The sequence below is a fragment of the Oncorhynchus mykiss genome, chromosome 13 (assembly GCF_057628025.1).
Source record: "Oncorhynchus mykiss isolate SJ-2025 chromosome 13, ASM5762802v1, whole genome shotgun sequence".
NCBI classification, from domain to species: domain Eukaryota; kingdom Metazoa; phylum Chordata; class Actinopteri; order Salmoniformes; family Salmonidae; genus Oncorhynchus; species Oncorhynchus mykiss.
This window is the reverse complement of record NC_143034.1, coordinates 48,867,994-48,881,828: the sequence shown is the minus strand read 5'-3', so window position 1 is coordinate 48,881,828 and position 13,835 is coordinate 48,867,994.

Sequence of the window (13,835 nt, the reverse complement as noted above, 5' to 3'; positions counted from 1 at the left end):
GCTAAAGGCCATTGAACAGCAGGCCATTTCCCTGCCTGCCAGCCACTGACTCAGCTAATTGTTGCTGACATTTTGCCCATGTTGTTCAAATCAAAACCATTTTCATCTATCGATTTCCTAAGTCTCTCACAAAAGGAGGAACATGGGCTTAGAAATGTCACCCTTTTGGTGATCCGCCGAGCGTCTCAGTGGGAGTGCTTCCTGGAAATGAGTAATTGTCTCATAGACAGTTTATGCTGGAAGTGTTCAGCAGGATCCTCAGTACAGGGACCAGGTCTGATCCTCTCCAATTTGTTCACACTGAGGAACAGGGTCCAAAGTCCAGCGTTTTTGCAAGCACAGGGGAAAAAGATGCCAACCAGCCAAGACTCAGCGCCAACGTCACATTATTCATACCCTGTGCACATAGAGCTGAGACACCGGAGCTTAGAAAGGGGCAGTGAACTCTCTGAGAGGTAGCAGAGACTATATAACTGCCTTCTACAGAAGGCTAGACATGCTACTGTGGCAAGATGTAGTGTGTGTTCATTAATGCAATCTCAAGCTGGTCTGTTTTGAACTCCTCAAAAAGACTTCCTAACATGGATTTTACTCTGAAGGGGTTTGTCGGTCTGATATTAGGTATTTAGTTGATTTGAATATGTTGAATTATTTATCAGTGTTGGAAGTCCAAAGGCTGTAACTTTATGAGGAAATAAAAATGTTATGACTCTGACTGTTATGTGGTCTGACAGTGTATAATGTACATTTTCAATATTCTTACCTGTATTATTAGTAATGGTAATTAATAAGCTTTCCTAGTGGCATTTCTTGCTCAGTTCTTGATGGCTTGTGGACAATGACGGAGGTATTGTCAAACACTATCTTTGAAGAATGCAGAATGATACTAAGAACGGCACATGGCATAATTCATCGGAAAGTGTCATCTTTCAAATTGTGGGTCGTTTTTCTAGTGCTGATTGTGTCTCTGCCAGACAGCTTAGGAGGATTTGACTATAAAAATGTTATTAGATGTCATAAAGAGCCCCTCCATACATCTTCTCTGTCCCACCCACACATTTGATATTAAACTCTAGTTTTAATTGGAACACCTATCATAAGTGGTTTTCTGCTGAGGCGCCAGCATCATTGAGTTCTTAAAAGGTAGGAGACTATCATGGACTTTTGGAAGTTTATGATACTTATAGGTAACACATTTATTTGCATTAATTGTTTCAATAGCGATCAGGTATGGAATGCTATATGTTTAACTATCAGCACAGGCCTTGCCCTGGTGGATAGACTGTGTTTTACAGTGGAAGACACAGAACCAATAACATACTGTAGACACTGCATAAATACTGAACCATCTTCTCTGAGTCGACTGTTTTGCTAATTTACATTCCATTCACACCCCGTGTCATGGTTACAGTTTTAGATGCACCAGCATTTTAGGGACAGAGCTGTTCATTAGTGGGGGAAAACACAATTTTGAGACATAGGTGACTGTCTGTCAAATGGTACAGGGCAAAGGAAACAGCATAGCTGAAAATGGGGGCATTTCAGGGTGAGAGATATTGCATATTTAATTTTGATGGAATTAAATGAAAAACAAAAATGCTAACAAACCCTTTCACAATAACAGAGTTTAGTTCCCCCAGTTACTGAATGCAACATATCACATTTTGTTTAAGTATCAGCATAGAACAGGTGGCAAGTATATATATATTTTGGTATTTCTTGCCAGACAACATTTTGGAAGTTGACTGTATAGGTCAGGATTTCAACAGCAGGAACCAGACCTTTGTCTTTGAAAACTATACTGTCGAACATAATCCAGCCATTTTTCTGCAAACCTCAAATGCAATGAGAGTAGATCGATTGGTGTGATGAGGTTTTCAACGTCTTTTCATTTCCTGCCCCATCTCTTTTAGATTGCATTTCCACATGTTCTTTACAGCATCTGGTTTGCTGACACCCTATGAAATGCATGCAAACAGCGAGCACCTAACCAGAGCGTTATCTATTTTGAGCCCCCAACCAAATTGAATCCAAACAAAATGGCTGAGGAATGAGAGCTGGCCCTCAATGAGGCCATCTATCACAGGTTCTCCTCAGGCTTCCAGACCGGAAATGATTCTGATAATGACACTGAATGTGCTGAATCTCTCCCTGTCCCAATAAACCAAACTTTGCCCTCTCATTAGTAAGGCCAGTGACGACTATTAGTTACTGTCAACGGATTCCTTAGTAATTAGCTGAACGCAATTTAAAGGGCAGTCTCTGTTTCTTTTCTGCATCCTTTAGTGATGACAGTGTCTGGTTCTTTTCAGTTGACTCAGACAGTGGCTTTAGATTAGTCTAATAGGAGTTTCAGCTCAACCATAGAAAGGTGTAACACATACGTGTAACACACTGTTCGGTACACACTGATTAAGTCTTGTATTGATCATTTATCAATAGGAGATGAAGGGAGCATTATTGAACAAAATCCAACAAGTGCCTAGCCTATGGCAGACTTGTCTCTGGTAAAAGCTTTTAAATGGATAGGATACTAGGTGAGTGACCCATAGTGCTTCTTAAATCTCACCCTATTGTCTATGTAAATCACAGCTGTTTGTGTCACTGACAGAGGCACTTGTCTGTGAAATGGGTTGACACAGACCATTGATTCCAGTACTAACAGGTGATTTGCTAGAGGCAAAGATCAAAACACGTCTGCAACGAGGAGGCGAGGAGGGCCTCATGGTCTTCATATGGTGCTTATTTCAGGGAAATGTTTGCAGAGCTACACTCATAGAAAAAAGGGTTCCCAAATGATTCTGAGGCTGTCCCATAGGAGAACCCTTTTTGGTTTCAGGTAGAACTCTTTTAGGTTATATGTAGAACCCTGTGTGGAAAGGGTTCTACATGGAACCCAAAACCTTTTTGGTTCCAGGTAGCACCTTTTTTTTCTTAGAATGTCACCAATGCAACGTTCAAACAACGTGAAAAGCAAGTTATACAATTTTTAACCAAGTACATACAAGCAACTCATGACTATACTTTGATGTTAAGTTGCTTAGACGGAGCAGAGCAAATTTCATTCTTCACCATCAATAGGGAAATGTAATATTGAAATCTTATTAGACAAACAGAATACAGATGTTTAGCTTTTCGCTGTCACAAACACCAGTACATAAAATCTCAAATGGATCAGCCAAGCACCAAACTATATGCATAATTCATGTGTGAGGGCTACATTTTAGAGCACTCTGAGATTCAACTGTGTTCATTATTTATGTGTGAATATTACTCAGTCCCCTCTTCATATTCAGAACTCATTTAGTCTCATCCATGCAGACGTGGCACCTTTATCCTCCTGAAATCTAGTCTCAATTAATGTTCTTACTGGGATTTGGGAAGGGATTTAAAATGGAAAGGCACGGGGCGCCGACTGTGGAGAAACACTGAGCTGAAACTGTCTGGGGGTTCTTGCACATCCGCTTGTTCTTCTTTAGAATAACTTGTGGCGACAATGCTGCCAGATTCTTTGTTGCTATGTTCGCATCACATTTTGTGTCACAAAGTTCTGAAACAGCCAGAGAGAAGACGTGCTGCACACTACAGTATGTTAATTTCAATCTGAGGAGATCGGGCACCTCCGAGACCATCTAGCGAGGTCTTTATCACGAGGCAGCTTTAGGACGGATGCATACATATTTAATAATAACAAGTTGATTGTGGCAAATACTGATGCCGCTGTTACATTTTCTGCCCAATTGGTCCTGTCTCGATGGAGCCCAGTCAGATAGGCAGTCAGTATCTGCTGGAGGAGAGGTATTGTAGGGGGGGGGGCTGTAGCTAGGTACCTCGTGGTAGAAAAAAAACAGGAGGACAGGAGGAGTAAAAAAAAAAAATGCAATCATTGATCATCTCTCCCTGCGCCTATGTCAAGTTGAGGAGGAGAATAAGCATGAACAGAACAAGGTCCAAAAAAACAGGAGACAATCTTTTTTTGGTCATTTGTCATATGCTGACTGTAGCGTCAGAGACTGTATCGCATTACCATTTGGTTGTTGGCAGGATTTCCTGGAACACAATGTCCAAAGTGTCATCTGGAGAATGCTGTTGTGTGTTTAGTTTGTGTGTTTGGTAACACTTGACCGTGTCATAATACGCTATAACAGCTGACCTAACGTGTCATAACCTGTTACAATATGGTCATAACACTGTCATGACACACATAATTGTTACCTGTTTTGACATATATAGAGTACAAAAACCTACCACACAAGGCAAAACATCCCATTGTGCCATAGCCTACGTGTCAACAGTATGTTTATGTTATATGGCTTATGATTATGGTGGTTATAATGCTTCATGACAGTGTCAAAGTGCATTTCCTAAAAGTTATTTAAAATATGATGTAAAAAAACACGACTGTAAAGAATTCATTACAACAACAGCAACAACAACAACAAAGGATTAAAGAAACAAACTTTCAAAGGAAAGGAAACTTCTTGGCAGGCAAAAAAAACTAATTTGAATAAATGTAGGTGTCATAACCAGCCATTAAACAAGGCAATATGTCACAGCAGGTGTAGACATATGGGTCATAACAGTGTTATGACATATTAAGACATGGTTATGACAGTGTTTAAGCCTTGAGACATGGATTGTGTATGTGTGCCTTTCAGAGGGTGAATGGGCAAGACAAAACATGTAAGTGCCTTTGAACGGGGTATGGTAGTAGGTGCCATGAGCACCTGTTTGTGTATGTCAAGAACTGCAAAGCTGCTGGGTTTTTCACACTCAACAGTTTCCCGGGTGTATCAAGAATGGTCCACCACCCAAAGGACATCCAGCCACATAACATGTTATGACACTGGGTGTCAAGTGAAGTGTTACCGTTTGGATAATACGTTTAACATCAAATGTAGCCTGATCATACTTGATTTAATTAAGAAGACAAAAATAACTTTTCTGTAGATAATAGGGACGGTAGCCAGCCAGGAATTCCATCCTCATTCAGACCACATTCTCCTACGAGCCTCCCCCTATACAGTCCAGCCATACTAAACACAAGAGTCTAAACAGTAAAACTCCGACCTGATCCCCAGTCAGGTATACTGCTCTTTTGTATTTGTCTAAACTGGTCCACTGGGTCCTGTTACAGATGTTTTGAAGGGCGTAGTGTCCTTCTGTGTATCAGTGCATTGGATTACCTCCCATACTAATACTTATCCAGTCATCTCGAGATACTTTTTTGTTGTGGTTGAAGTCTCATCCATTGCTAGTGCATGACACAAATACACAAATATACTGCAGACACACATATTGCCGTATTGCAACACATAGCACAATATATTTGATCAGATGCAGGTATCAGCACTCAAAGCACTAGGAATCTATGTCTGAATGGGAATCATATAATAACTAAGATACGGTCTGTCTGTCTGTCTGTCTGTCTGTCTGTCTCTGTTCCTCTCTTCTCTGAGCAACAGCCGCATATTTATGTGTTTTTGTTTGCTGTCCATGACACCTGCATAAGGAACAATTTCCAATTTAGTATACAGCATTGTAGATATACACGACTCTTTCCAGTCAGTGTAGATGAAGGGGAGGAAACAGGTTAACAGATGTTTAAGCCTTGAGACATGGATTGTGTGTGTGCCAATCAGAGGGTGAATGAGCAAGACAAAATATTTAAGTGCCTTTGAATGGGGTATGGTAGTAGGTGCCAGGAGCACCGGTTTGAGTATGTCAAGAACTGCAAATCTGCTGGGTTTTTCACACTCAAGAGTTTCCCGGGTGTATCAAGAATGGTTCACCACCCAAAGGACATCCAGCCACCGGCAGGACAGTTGTCGAAAACGGGTCATTGATGAAAGAGGACAAAGGAGTCTGACACGAATTGTGCAGAGCAACAGACGGGCTACAGTTAGTCGACTGAGAGTCCAGTACAACATTGGTGCCCAAAGACCTATAAAATAATGAACAACTCATTGTACCTTGACACGAATGGGGTGTGGCAGCCGACGACCTTACAGAGTTCCACTTCTTTCAGGAAGAAACAAGAAACTGCAGTTGCAGTGGGCTAAGGAACGAAAACACTGGACACTGGAGAATTAGAAAAACATTGCCTGGCCTGGTGATTCCTTGTTCCTGCTGTTTCAAGCTGACAGGAGGACTAGGGTATGGAGAAAACCACATGAGTACATGCATCCATCATGTCACATGTGTCAACATTGCAGGCTGGTGGTGATGGTGTGATGGTGTGGGGTTTGTTGTCATGACTCCCATTGGGCCCCTTGATAAAAGTGAAGCAACATTTAAATCCCACAGGATATCTGAACATCATTCATGGCAGCAGTGTATCTATCTGTGAATAGATTTTTTTCAGCAGGATAAAGCCCCATGCCACAAGGCTAGGATTGTCCAGGAATGGTTCCACGAACATGACTGTGAATTCAGCTTACTGCAGTGGCCTGCCCAGTCACCAGATCTCAATCCAATTGAGCATCTGTGGGATGAGATGGAACGAGATGGAACGAGCTATTCGTAATAGAGATCCACTGCCAGCCAACTTGATACAACTGGAGTTAACATGGGCCAGCATCCCTGTGCATTGGAGTTAACATGGACCAGCATCCCTGTTCAGCACTTTCAACACCTTGTAGAGTCCATGGCCCGACGAACTGAGGCTGTTCTAAGGGCAAAAGGGGGTACAAAACGTCTTCATGTTTTGTACACTCAGTGTAGATCTGAGTGAGAAGCTGACTATTTCTATTTACTTTTAGTCCTTCTCCTAAAGGTGAAAGGTTATGTATTTTGATTCAACATAAACAACTTTTCTCTGTAATTTCTCTGTAATGGTCTAAACGTCTAACATGTAATGAAAACTATTGATTCTTATTGATTGCTTGCGGAGTTGCATTATACCCAACAGATCTCGCCTTAACTACCCAGAGATAAGAGAATATTACAGATAAGAACTATTCAGGAAAACAAAGATGAAAGTCGAGGTTCTTATTCCAGGAAAAGTATCTGCCAGCAGCAATTACTTTCAACGAATCTTCATCAAGGGCTACAAATACAGCTTCAGATGAAACAATCTCCTAAAATACTCCAGAAGGGAGTGTAGCAACTCAATGCAGCGTCAATGGTTTAAAATGGAAAGACAGAATAACACTCCTGGCCAAGTGAAGCTGAGAGCACTCCCATTTTAAGGAAATTACAGCCCTGAAAGCTTTGCTTGACTTGATACGTCCGTTGAAAGCGTGTTATAATGTCCTACCACTGAGGCTTGACAAGCTGCCACGCTATCAATTGTACCACTCTGCTATTAAGGGAGGCTGGAGGAACACAGACCACCCAATGAAGATTTGGTGCAAAACGTTGCTCAGCTGTGGCCACCAGGCTGAGAGCATGTATACAGACCAACCTGAAGAATATGTTGATATCCCCCAATAAATTAAGGCTGAATACTGTCTCACTCTGAAAGATGAACCCTTTAGTTTGGGATGATAGGAAGGATTTTACAGTATATCCCAGCGCAGGTATAGACACCACAAAAGCTATACTGTTACAGTCCAGAGTCCAGTTGGACTATTTTAGATGCATTATCCAGTGTTTCGAAGGACAATACTGTATTAAATATCAGTACAGTACAGATACAACTCTTACAACTAAATATGGAAATACTCTATCGGAGCTGCTCTCAAATCATAATCAATTGAACGTTTATTGGTTGCGTACACAGATTTGCAGGTGTTATAGCAGGTGCAGCAAAATGCTTATGTTACTAGCTCCAACAGTGCAGTAGAATGTCTAGCAAATACAATACAAATACAATACAAATACAATACAGATACAATACAAATACAAAAAATATAAACAAGTAATCAAGAAATCAAGAAATGACCGAACGAGTACAATTAAGAATCCAGATTAGATATATTACAGTGAGCATGTGTCAGAATCCAGATTAGATATATTACAGTGAGCATGTGTCAGAACCCAGATTAGATATATTACAGTGACCATGTGTCAGAATCCAGATTAGATATATTACAGTGAGCATGTGTCGGAATCCAGATTAGATATATTACAGTGAGCATGTGTCGGAATGCAGATTAGATATATTACAGTGACCATGTGTCAGAATTCAGATTAGATATATTACAGTGAGCATGTGTCGGAATCCAGATTAGATATATTAAAGTGAGCATGTGTCAGAATCCAGATTAGATATATTACAGTGAGCATGTGTCGGAATCCAGATTAGATATATTACATGGACCATGTGTCTGAATCCAGATTAGATATATTACAGTGACCATGTGTCAGAATACAGTATATTAATATGTGGTGTCTATAGACAATAGAGAATTACATTTGGAAGGAAAATGGTATGTACAGTAGTGCTGTAGGTTTATTAGGAGAATACAGTATATATAGTGCCTTCAGAAAGTACTCATACCCCTTGATTTATTCCACATTTGGTTGTGTTACAGCCTGAATTAACAATTGATTAAATTTACCTTTTTCCTCACCCATCTACACAAAATACCCCATAATGACAAATTAAAAACATGTTTTTAGAATTGTTTGTATTGAAATGTATTGAAAATAAAATACAGAAATATCTAATTTACATGCAGTATATTTCAAAAGTTTGGACACACCTACTCATTCCAGGGTTTTTCTTTATGTCTACAATTTTCTACATTGTAGAATAATAGTGAAGACATCAACACTATGAAATAAGACAAACTGAATAATGTAGTAACCAAAAAAGTGTTAAACAAATCAAAATATATTTTACATTTGAGATTCTTCAAAGTAGCCACCCTTTGCCTTGACAGCTTTACAAACTCTTGGCATTCTCTCAACCAGCTTCATTAGGTAGTCTCCTGGAATGCGTTTCAATGAACAGGTGTGCCTTGTTAAAGGTTAATTTGTGGAATTTCTTTCCTTCTTAATGCGTTTGAGCCAATCCGTTGTGTTGTGACAAGGAAGGGGAGGTATATAGAAGATAGCCCTATTTGGTAACAGACCAAGTCCATATTATGGCAAGAACAGCTCAAATAAGCAAAGAGAAACGACAGTCCAGCATTAGTTTAAGACATGAAGGTCAGTCAATCCGGAAAATGTCAAGAACTTTGAAAGTTTCTTGAAGTGCAGTCACAAAAACCATCATCCGTTAAGATGAAACTAGCTCTCATGAGGACCGCCACAGGAAAGGAAGACTCAGAGTTACCTCTGCTGCAAAGGATAAATTCATTAGAGTTAACTGCACCTCAGATTGCATCACAGAGATCTCTGCATATGTGGTTCCCACCGTGAAGCATGGAAGAGGGTGTGTGATGGTGTGGGGGTGCTTTGCTGGTGACACTGTCAGTGATTTATTTAGAATTCAAGGCACACTTAACCAGCATGGCTACCACATCATTCTGCAGCGATACGCCATCCCATCTTGTTTGCGCTTAGTGGGACTATCATTTGTTTTTCAATGACCCAACACACCTCCAGGCTGTGTAAGGGCTATTTGACCAAGAGAGAGTGATGAAGTGCTGCATCAGTTGAACTGACCTCCACAACCCAATTGAGATGGTGTGGGATGTTGGAACAGCATTCCAGGTGAAGCTGGTTGAGAGAATGCCAAGAGTGTGGAAAACTGTCATCAAGGCAAAGGTTGGCTACTTTGAGGAATCTAAAATGTAAAATGAATTTTGATTTGTGTAACACTTTTTTGCTTACTACATGATTCAATATGTGTTATTTCATAGTTTTTAAAATTATTCTATAATGTAGAAAATAGTAAAAAATAAAGAAAAACCCTTGAATGAGTAGGTGTGTCCATAATTTTGACTAAAAACAAAACTGTAACTTGCCACACAGTTCAATGTTGTCTTGGTAAACTCCAGAGTATATTTGGCCTTTTGTTTTAGGTTATTGTCCTGCTGAAAGGTGAATTTGTTTCCCAACGTCTGTTGGAAAGCAGATTTAACCATGTTTTCCTCAAGAACTTTGCCTGTGCTTAGCTCTATTCCATTTATTTTTATCCTAAAAATCTCCTTAGTCTTTGCCAAAGACCAGCATACCCATAACATGATGCAGTCACCACCATGCTTGAAAATTTGAGTACTGAGTGGTACTCAGTGATGTGTTGGATTTGCCCCAAACATAACCCTTTGCATTCAGGACATAAAGTTCATTTTTTTGCCACATTTATTTACATTTACTTTAGTGCCTTATTGCAAACAGGATGCATGTTTCAGAATATTTTTATTCTGTAAAAGCTTCCTACTTTCCACTTTAGTTTAGTGGAGTAACTACAATGTTGTTGATCCATCCTCATTTATTTTATGTAAATTTTGGCAGACGTTCTTATCCAGAATGGCTTACAGGAGCAATTAGGTTGAAGTGCCTTGCTCAAGGGCACATCAACAGATTTTTCACCTAGTCAGCTCAGGGACTCGAAGCAGTAACCTTTCAGTTACTGGCCCAACGCACTTAACCTGGGCTACCTCCCACCCCAGGTAGCTCAATCATGAAAAAATCATGTTAAACACTATTATTGCACACAGAGTGAGTCCATGCAACTTATTATGTGACTTGTTAAGCAAAAAAAAAACATAGACAAAAAGGTTCCAAAAGGGTTCTTTGGTTGTCTCCATAGGAAAATACTTTTTGGTTCCATGGAGAACCCTTTTTGGTTCCAGGTAGAACCCTTGTGGGTTGCACGTAAAACCCTCTGTGGAAAGGGTTCTATATGGAACCCAAAATGGTTCTACCTGGAAACAAAGGGTTCTCCAATGGGAACAGTCGAATAAGGCTTTTAGGTTCTAGATAGCACCTTTTTTTCTAAGAGTACTGTACATGGGGCATTAGTCTCTAGGTGCAGGGCAGAGTACCGGGCAGGTAGCTGGCTAGTGATGGCTGTTCAACAGTCTGATGTCCTGGAGAAGGCCTGTCTCCAGACTATCGAGCTTTCTCCACTGTGTAAAAAACTATTTCATTAGAACTCAAAAGGTAAATGCTGATTGTGCCGAGAGATGGAGAATAGATAGAGGAGAATAGAGAGAGTGTTAAGAGACACACATATATAGAGAGAGAGAGATGAGTGCAGGAGGAGCAGTACCACAGACAGTGGTCCTACTGTGTGGTCTGTGTCTACCCTGGCTCTCTGTGTGCTCTGATTAAACTATGATTCATGGGTCTGCTGGAGAGCCTTTTCAGCAATCCGTCTCCTCAATGAGATTTTTTCCCCTTTCAAGGGGTTTGGTAAATCAAGCATTCCTGGCAAGGATCCTGGCTGGACAATGTCTATGTATTGCTGAGGATGAGTTATTAAACACTATAATCACGGAAGCACAGGGGTCTGATCGCCACAGACAGACACATACTCATCTTGCCACTGTCAGTGGAATAACATCACCATTTGGAGACAGTTAGGTAATCACTCCCAAGACTGACCAGAGTAGCTTCCCACCTCCCGCCCTCCCTCTGCAGTGCTCATCTGCAGAATGTGAGTGAGCATGCTGGTGCTGTTTGATGGTGGACGTGTAATCGCGCTCTATGGGCGTGAATAGAATTCTACATATTCTATTCCTCTATAATCCTACAATATTCAGTAAATATAACAAAGATGCCCGCCACAATGTGTGACGTACAGTGCCACAAAGCAAGTTGTATGCAGGTACACTGTAGATGTGATTGATTTATCCGACTGTAAAGCGGTAGATAATACAGGTACAAAAGAGATTCAGGATACATATTGTGAGAACTGGTAGGTTCCATAGACACGGCAGCACATTGCTATAGTAAGGGTTTTGATGCACTCATCAATCATTAGCGAATCACCTTGGGGCTGGGGTGTATCAGACACTATTATGATGCCATTAGTCCATTCCATAACTGTTAGATGTCAGCATGTTCTGTACCTCTATTAAGAGCGATTAACTGCATTGATAAACGATATACCTTTTACATTCACTCATTGTCGTCAAAGTCTAGACCTAGAGCACAGAAGCCTGCACATGAGAGACAACACATTTCTGTCGGCTACCCAAAGTACCGAAATGATGCAGGGGGGGGGGGGGGGGGGGGGGTGTTAGACCTGAAGGATCACAGGCAACATCAGAACAGTGCTTTGTGACAGCAACGGATATAAAACGAGCCCTCGCATGAGAAAGTGTGGACAGGAAAGCTAGGCACAAACATTGCTTGCAGCATCCACAGCCATCCATAAGCAATGACAAATGGGCATTTATATTGGATGGGAGTGCTACTGTGTTCGAGTCAGATTAGGCAGAGGGTTGATTTGTTGGTCAACTGTGAAGATTGCCTCAGGAAGAGAGTAAGGAAACCCTTTGACCACAGATGATTGAAAATACTAGGACGTCTCTGGATCATAGTGACTAAAGCTAAATTAAGGACTTTCTACCCTAGAAGGACTTGTTATGACATTGGCGACTATAACTGTCCTGATAAAGTTTATATTTGCGAAACTAATCTCATAAAGACTTTAATTGCTTACATTGCGTATCATTGTAACTGACCTCTTCTCAAAAGCTGCATTTGCAATAGCTGGTTTATTTGAAGAAAAATAATGACATACTTTATTACGAAGCCAGTAATTAGTAAGTGTACCTCGTGTTCACAGTAAATCCCTCGGTTATTAGTTATTTTCATGTTACTTTGAGCACTGTGTCTCTGTATTCTGTTCAAATAGTTCTCCTTGGGCCACCTTGACAACCTGTTGTATTATTTTGTAATTGCCAACAATAATTCCTAATCCATGATTGACGTGAGGGACATTATTGAGCTTTAGATATTTTTGTCAATCACATTTATTTTATAAAGCTATTTTTACATCAGCAGTTGGCACAAAGTGCTTCACAGATACACAGCCTAAAACCCCACAGAGAAAGCAATGCAGATGCAGGAGTAGAGTGCCTTGGAAAAACTCACATTTCTATTTATTATTATTGTTTTAACAGTTCCTGTAATCAGTGATTTACATGTATTTATCCCTGTGTTGTCCTTAAGTACAACCCGCCATGTGTTGTCCATACAGTAAAACCCTCCATGTGTTGTCTATACAGTACAACCCTCCACGTGTTGTCTATACAGTACAACCCTCCATGTGTTGTCTATACAGTACAACCCTCCATGTGTTGTCTATACAGTACAACCCTCCATGTGTTGTCTATACAGTACAACCCTCCATGTGTTGTCTATACAGTACAACCCTCCATGTGTTGTCTATACAGTACAACCTTCCATGTGTTGTCTATACAGTACAACCCTCCATGTGTTGTCTATACAGTACAACCCTCCATGTGTTGTCTATACAGTAAAACCCTCCATGTGTTGTCTATACATTACAACACTCCATGTGTTGTCTATACAGTACAACCCTCCATGTGTTGTCCATAAGTACAACCCTCCATGTGTTGTGTATACAGTACAAGCCTCCATGTGTTGTGTATACAGTAAAACCCTCCATGTGTTGTCTATACAGTACAACCTTCCACGTGTTGTCTATACAGTACAACCCTCCATGTGTTGTCTATACAGTACAACCTTCCATGTGCAGTCTATACAGTACAACCCTCCATGTGTTGTCTATACAGTACAACCTTCCATGTGTGGTCTAAACAGTACAACCCTCCATGTGTTGTCTATACAGTACAACCTTCCATGTGCAGTCTATACAGTACAACCCTCCATGTGTGTCCATACAGTACAACCCTCCGTTTGTTGTCTAAACAGTACAACCCTCCATGTGTGTCCATACAGTACAACCCTCCATTTGTTGTCTATACAGTACAACCCTCCATGTGTGTCCATACAGTACAACCCTC